Consider the following 8,234-nt stretch of genomic DNA (forward strand, 5'->3'; position numbering starts at 1 on the left):
GATCATGCGGCATTTGGCAATATAATCAGCAAGCATGCATGGGTTATTGAAGATAGCAACTACTCAGGCACATTCAGTCTGTAGGCTAGAAAATACAGTAAATTCTAATACTGAACACCCAACTAATGATTATGCAGTGTTACAACACAAGACAAGAAAATTTCCACTGCACCAATTTTGTCTTCCATCCTATAGTAAGGTTCATGAGCCATTGAACGCTGTGTATGCTGGGATTAAGGGTTACTTGACTAATTGGAGTCTAGTCATGTTGGGTGTCATGTGACTAATGGGAGCGATTAGGAGTTCACTTTGACAAATGGTCACCTGTAAATCATATATATTACACTACTCCAAAAAACTGTTGTTGAACAAATTAACGGAAAATTAAATACATATATGAGTATCACCTCGGCAAGCTCGATTTCATCAAGAGTTCATGTTGCTATTGAAATGGGTCCTTACTGTCAGATGCAACCAGTGTGTCTTCTGAACCCCAATGTTCTTTGTCAGCTACAACATCAAATTTAATATCAAAGTTAACTTCAGTAGCACTCTCTGATGATTCATCCTGAACCAAAAAGAGCAAATTTCTGGGGGCATGTTCTCTTCAAAGTACTTACCGTTTAATAGAGTAGGTATTGCCTTTGAAATAAGGGAAGGCACACTGCAATTCAGGCAAATCAAGTCAGACATAGGCAGATAACATGAGCAAAGTGCGTGAAGCAGCAACGCAAAAGGTGCATCCTGTTCTGTTCCAGCAAGGAAGTTTATCATAAAGTCTCATGTGCATTTAGCTAACAAATAAAAGTATGTATATCAAAAGCTCGATACTACTTTTGCCTTGTTTAATACAAGTTGCTTTGCCAGCTCTTGAATTACGATCTACAAATACTGAAAGTAAGCTATGAGCATTGTCGCTTCATATTGCTTGTAATGGCAGCATAACACAGAAATATCATATATAGACATCATAATTAAACACTAAAAGATACTGCATAAATAAACATCATCCTATCCTGAAGTGTATTACCATGTTAAATGATGACATCACACTGGAAATAAGTGAGAAAGAAAAGAAGTCCTGATGAATATGCAACGTGAAGCACTAACTACTAATGCACAGTTAAATTTGCATGATTCCTTAGTGTCCGTGAAATCTACAGAAGTTATTGAATCAACATTGAATAAAATAGATGAGTGTGCAAAGATGGACCAAGTGATCGCTCAACTCAGCCAACTAGTCAAGTCGACATGTTGAGTCGAGCTGCCAGTTGCCACTCGTCGACTAGTCTACAATAGATGAGATGAGAGAGACGAGATACTTTCCACATCTAAACTCACACAATTCAAAGCAAGGCCTCAACAGAATGCCTTACCACAACCATTGTACATCACCACAAATCATCTATCCTCTTCTCGCTACACGGTACACCACTACATTTTCTGAACAATCCAGAAGGTATTACTCAGGAGATAACTTATGCAAATTAAATAGCCCTATAGCACAGCCAGTTCTCCCTCTCATAGCAGGTTTTACTATCCATTTCAACTTGAGCAGTAGTTTTGAATATAACAAGCATTGATCTGATATGCTATCTCGATTGATTCAGTTAAACCACACAACAATTTCTCGAAACAGATTCAGCTACTTGCCTGACACGAATAACAAAACGGTGAGCTGATAGCTAAACCACATAACAAAAGCCTACTTGGACAGCACAGCTGAACACAGACCAGACCTCAATATTACACTAAATTTCAGTCAACAGCCAAGTGCATGAGCAAGGTCTAAACGATTGTGGATCCTGGATAAACTCGTTCCCCGCAGGCATGCGCTCCTTAGTATGGTAGGACCTAACTTGCTCTTCCTGCACTTGCGCCACTGCCGCCATCGGCAAACCACCTCTGAACAAAATTCACCAGGAAGGAGCAAAGAACTGGTGGTGCTAGGAAATACTACCGACCATGGACAGCCTTCAACACCACCATCGAGTGATAAGTGGACTATTACTGCGCATTTTCATGGAACGACCGATTGCGGGTTTTTTTAAACTTATATGCTAGTAATACACGTACTTCTCCATACAATAATTTTGTCCATTGGTGAACATCAACCAAAATAGACAGGAAAGTGCATAGAGCTTCTTGTTTGAACTTTCCTTGTTTAGTTTTCTAGAACTCATATGCTAGTACTACACGAACTTTCCCATACAATTTTTTTATGTCCACAGGGTCATCAACCAAAATAGATAAGAGAGTGGAGAGAACACATTCACCACTCATATAAAGAGTAGAAAACCTGGAGAGAAATTTTTTTATCTCGCAAAGTATGAGACGAGTCGCAAAAAAAAAATAACATTCAGCTAGAGAATATGAGCACAGGAATATCAAATGTTTGAACTTTCTCGATGGCATCCATTGAACTTAAAACATTTCTTTAGCAAAAGACTGCAAGAGTGAAGGATGTCTTTTGCCATATTTTTACAAATGGATCACGCTTGCTTTACAAAGTACTAGAAAGATCCCTCTAAAAACAGTACTACAAGATTTGTGAACACAAGATCGCACAGAAGTTGTACTGATCTACAGAGGAAGTTTTGCTACTTGTAAGAAAATAAAAATGAACTCTAACTTGGAGAATCAACATATGTTTCTTTCCGTTGATTACATTCGATTCATGTATGTACTGAAGAAACAAAATTGCAACTCCACCATTGACTAGTCCATGGCTGAAAAGCCGAACTTCACAGAATGACATTTTTCGAACTTAGCCGAGGAATAATTTTCTCAAATTCATGTTTGAACTCCATTTGGAATTTTTCAACCTCCCCTCTGGGAGGTGTTGGCTGATTTCCTCAGGGTGATGAGCTTCTGAAGATAGTGGTGCAATCGCTCAATGACAAATGCGATGAATAGTGTGTATCCTGCAAGGAGCGATAAGTTGTTAGAAATGTTTAGCTTCGAACTTGAATAAAATATAGGAACTGTGTTGAGTTTATTTTCAGATTTCTGCTAGCATGCATCAAGACATTTTATATATGGTTTTTACAATAAAACATATACTAATTTTTATGCCAAGTAACTTCAAACAAAACAGAAGTGGAGCTTCATTTACAAGAATAGAATAGAGCATATGGTAGTTTCGAGCCATACAAGGTTTTCTTAAATGCTTATTAAGGCCGATGGCTGCGGGCGCGGGCTAGGCGGCAGCGTGTGAGAAAGTGTCGTTGATGCACGCAGAGGACTACCATCGGCGCTCAACTTGGACGGTTGCCAGCAACTGTGGTGGACGGGCTGGTGGTGGTGCAGGAATGTTCAGACTGACGGTGTTAATATTGTGTTTGTTTGTAAGCAAGGTTCTGAGGTTAAAAGAAACAAAAATGAAAGATTTTGTGTGATTGCTCACCGGTGGCGGTGGCAAGGCAGTAGGTCTTGCCGTAGGAGCTTGCAAATGTGGGAGCGGACAGCGGGCAGCGGTCTCGAAGAAGGTGAGCACCAACCCCTGTTGTGCATTGCGGCGAGTAGGCTCCAAATAAAAATGGTCGACCATGCAGGAGGTTGCACATGGATGAACCATTTTTTCTCGTACTGAAGCTTCTTTGTACTGAAGCTTATTTCCAGAAATCATATCAGTGGGTTATTAAACACATGCAGCAACATCGAAAGAGGAACACTAGAAAAAGAGGAGGACACTATACAGGAACTAAAGTGGACAGACTACACTAGTGTCAAAAGCATTCTTATATTATGAGACGGAGGGAGTAGCATTTAGTAACGAATATTAATCAGTTCAACAAATGAGGTTGTTAACGAGCCCATTAACGATAAAAATGAAGTCAGCTAATAAGTTACTGGTCGAATTAAATTTCTGTGTTTTGAAGCAGCAGCAATAGTCGGACTGAGGGCGACATCCATGGGGGATATATAGTTGAACTTGCATGATGTGGAAATAGGAGCATGACTTCTGTACTTACTAGACGAGCATGTCTTCTGTACTTTCTAGACAATACTACACGAACAAGTATAATGCTATGTGAACTTTTGTGATGGGTGACCTTTTAGTTTTTATTATCAGTACTTGTTGAAAATAAATATCTAAACCACCAGACTTGGGTGTGGGAACCAAAATTCAGAAGAGCAGCATCTCAACAGGGATTACACTAGCTTTGACATTCTGAGAATAGTGAGGGCTCAAATGCCAAGTAATGTTCAGTAACTGAAAAGGCATCATTTTTCTGACATTCGGTTCTGAAACTATGTGGACCTAATTAATTATTGGCAGTCAAGAAATGTACAAGTTGCATATATTTCTGCCTAGTAAATTATGCTACCAAGCCTACCAAGTCAAAATAATTTTCTTGAGAATAATTTGGTCAGGATCCAAACTTTTTCAGTGAACATGCAGCACAAATTGCAGGTTGCTCCCATCTCTGTTCTCCAAAACAATCAGAGGGACGGATGAAAAGGGAAACATGTAACAAATAATTTTCATTTCCGTAAACAAAAACAATCAGGCAAAGACTCCGAAATTAGCATGCACACCAAAATTAGTGCAGTTTCAACATGTACCCTGAAACATGCAAGTTTTAGACTTAGAAGTGCCATTGGAGGTTTCAGAAGCTTCATCTAGAGTAGCACATGTACTTCTGCAACTAGAAAAAATATTTATATAGGAAAAGAAACTTATTCAAACAAACTGGATGAGCTAGGAACACAATGCTTATCTTTCAGGCATAAGTACAAACACCCATGGGCAGAAATGCTATTAACTTTTTTGCTCCCCTGCATTAATATTTGTACACAAAGACTTATAGTCCTGTCAGGAGCATTTGTACTCTTTGAATCTTTTTTTGTTCTCTGTATTTTCATGTGGTTTCTTATATGAACCCTTTCAAAATTTGAATTCCTCGTGATGATATCTGCGAACCTTCTTAGACGATGATGTTGAACTTGCGCTCGATTGCATATGTACTTGAAGGAATTTTTACTAAACACCACAATCATCTACTTGTATTCATCATTTACTGCTATGACTAGTTGGAAGGACAAAAGACCAACCGAGTGGCATGAGTTACGGTGGCCCATTACACATAAAATTGAACTTCTTTTTCTACCAAGAGGGTTGGGGCTAGCAGTTGTCTTGGTTTTGAATTTATCTGGTAGCAGTATATTATTTCAGTCAGCTCGATCTTCATCAGTACTAGAATGACTAGACAAGAAGTTTAGATTTGTAGCAGCACACGCACCAAAATTACATAATTTTTCTTCAACTTTGTTAGGTGATTGCATCAGTACTAGTATGGTTGGAAAAATATTTCAGATTAGTAGCAACACACACATGAAAACTTACAGAATTTTATGGGAATGGACGAGTTCTGATTTTTTGAACTCCTCCAATGGTTGCACATGAACTGAGCAATATAACGACTAACGGTAGATCATTTTGATCTGAAAAGCTACTTGACTGAAAATTGACATACACATCCAAAAGTTCAAAACTACAAGACCCGCCCTATGTTTTTCTGCTACTACACTATCAAAACTTTTATTCAAAACGCCTCTGAACTTTAAGCCTGAATCTTCCTTCAACTTTAATTTTCATATTGCCCAACAAACTAGCTCAGTAACTACAAAAGCAAAGCATGCCCAACAAACCTCCAATAATTTTCATTTCCGTAAACAAAAACAATCAGGCAAACACAAGTAGCATACCTGGAGTTCCCACCGCGGCCAGAAGCAGAGATCCATTTGGTGTGCTCTCGACAAGAAGTCCCCTATTTTGATAAAAAAAAAAAAGAGATCAAGGCTTCGGTATGGATAAATAAATTGGTAGCAATGTACAGTCAACATCTTTTTGTTTTCAATTTTTTTCCTGAACTTATTAAGTTTCTATGTATGAACGTACAAACTTTCTAAGCATGAACTTTTTGCTAGCGTTTGTTTTTTGGTATTACAAACTGTTTTCTTCATTACAACAAACACCTTTAAAAGATAGCAAAATGGCACATGGATTCAAAATGAACTCAAACAGAAACAATTCAGTAGTAACATTCCTGGAGACATTGCAAGTTCTGAACTGAACCTCTTTTTGAAGCTGAGAGAAACAAAATTCCACGGGGTTGACAGGGGTGTTATCGCACAGGGTCGTTGGGGCGGCCTTGGACAGGGACTGGTGGTGGTGAACGGCCTCAGGTGGCGGAGGCGAACGGCCTCAGGTGGCGGAGTTGAACGGCCTGCGTGCTGAGGCCACGGAGGGCGACGCCGGAACATGGGCCACACATGGCACATTGCCGCGAGAAGTGGTCAGATCGCCGGCAGGAGGTGCGGCGAGGCGAGCACGTCCTTGGGAGGAGAGGCGTCACGCCTAGCGACTGTCGAGGTGTCGGGGGTGAATTAGAGTAGCAACACTTATGTTTTTGATTGCCTTGGCACAACAAGATAGTACATCTAGCAATCTAGGCCAAATATAATCCATAGGTTAGAGATTGACCAAACCAAAAATCTATGTACTGAACTTATGTATCTATACACTTGACTCCTTTATGTTTTATCTTATAGAGAAATACTGAAGCAAAATCTGAACATGATCACACTACCATATGGAGGTAAAAGACACACTCAAATTTCAGGATTTTTCTATAACATTCTGCATGCTATATTTTAACAAAACAAGAACACCAAAGCCTTTTTCTTACTATGATTTTGGTCGCCGTGAGCATGCAGCAAGTAGGATCAGGCTCTCGGTGGCGCAGGCATAGGATGCACGTTAGAGAAAGATTACTTGCTGAAGGCCACCATATTTTCCTACAGTAAGACATAGGAAAGATAATATATAAAGCCCATTACAGAAAGAATCAGCAGTCCAGTTTTAAACAAAAACATTTTACTAGAACTGAAAGCAATGATTGTTTTTTTCAAACTTCTGGGTGAGGGCATGGTGCTCTAATCCATTTTGTCAGATCTAAACATCCATTTTTTTGGTGACCAAAACTGATGCATAACAGCACAAGTGCAGAATTGTTCGTAGGCATAAGAACAAATACGTAGAGTGCACATATGATATTTCAGGATTTCATCAATACATTAAAGTTTATGAACTGAAAAGAACGCAAAAGGTGAACTGAAAATAAAATAAAAGTTGTATCCTATATAGTTCAAGGTCAAAAGAACAACACAGGGAAACGGTGGGCAGGGACGTGTGCACCTGCTGGGGTAGGGGGCGCATACGGGAGCCCAAGGTGCGGGCGGAAGGTGGCTCGACACAGTCGGCCTGGGAGCTGTGACGGTGAACTGCCTGGGGCGGCCTGGTTGGACTGCTGATCACAGTGGTGGCGAACCCAACGGCCTGGGGCGGCCGGGTTGGACTGCTGATCGCAGTGGTGGCCAACCAAACGGCCTGGCAACACCGGGATGAGTGGCAACCAGGAGGTGAAGAGGGTGTCCACGACGGAGAGATTGAACGTCATGTGGTTGCAGCTTTGAACCGCATGTACACGGCGGTGGAGCGATAGAAGCTCATGAATCATGTGTGGGGCGATAGCCACGGCGCCGGTTGTGTTGCGGGTGGCGGCGGGATCTGGGAATGAGGCAGTGTCCGGCGGGGCAGGAAAAGGAGACGACGACCGGCGACGTGGGGAAGGGAGGCGTCATCCGGTGGCACCGGGGAGGAAGGCGGCGTCCGGCGGCGCGGGGGAGCGAGGCATCGTCCCACGGCACGGGGGAGGGAGGCGGTGTCCGGCGGCACGGGGGAGGGAGGTGGCGGCCGGCGGCGCGCGGGAGGGAGTCGGCGGACAGCTCGCGCGAGGGTGGAGGTGGTGGGTGCTCGGGATGAAGGCAGGTCGTGGGGGATCACCAGATGCAAGAGGTTTCGGTGGGCTTTTGGTGGGTACTTCGGGCCTTTGGACAGACGGATCGCCTCCTCTATATAGGGGGCGGGGGTAACAGAATATTATTCTGTTACTAGTAACAAAATAGTCCAGCCCTATATATATATATATATATATATATATATATATATATATATATATATATATATATATATATATATATATATATATATATGCAAATATATGTGTATATACTATATAGTTTATGCAATATGAGAAAATTAATTTCAAAGATTGGTTTTAACAAGAGATTGGTAAATCATACAATTTCAATTTTGTAAAAACCAAAATTTCATTAATATACATTACAATTGTGTAATAATGAATCTATTGTCTGAACAAATTCTT

Source organism: Triticum dicoccoides, chromosome 3B (assembly GCF_002162155.2).
Source record: "Triticum dicoccoides isolate Atlit2015 ecotype Zavitan chromosome 3B, WEW_v2.0, whole genome shotgun sequence".
NCBI classification, from domain to species: domain Eukaryota; kingdom Viridiplantae; phylum Streptophyta; class Magnoliopsida; order Poales; family Poaceae; genus Triticum; species Triticum dicoccoides.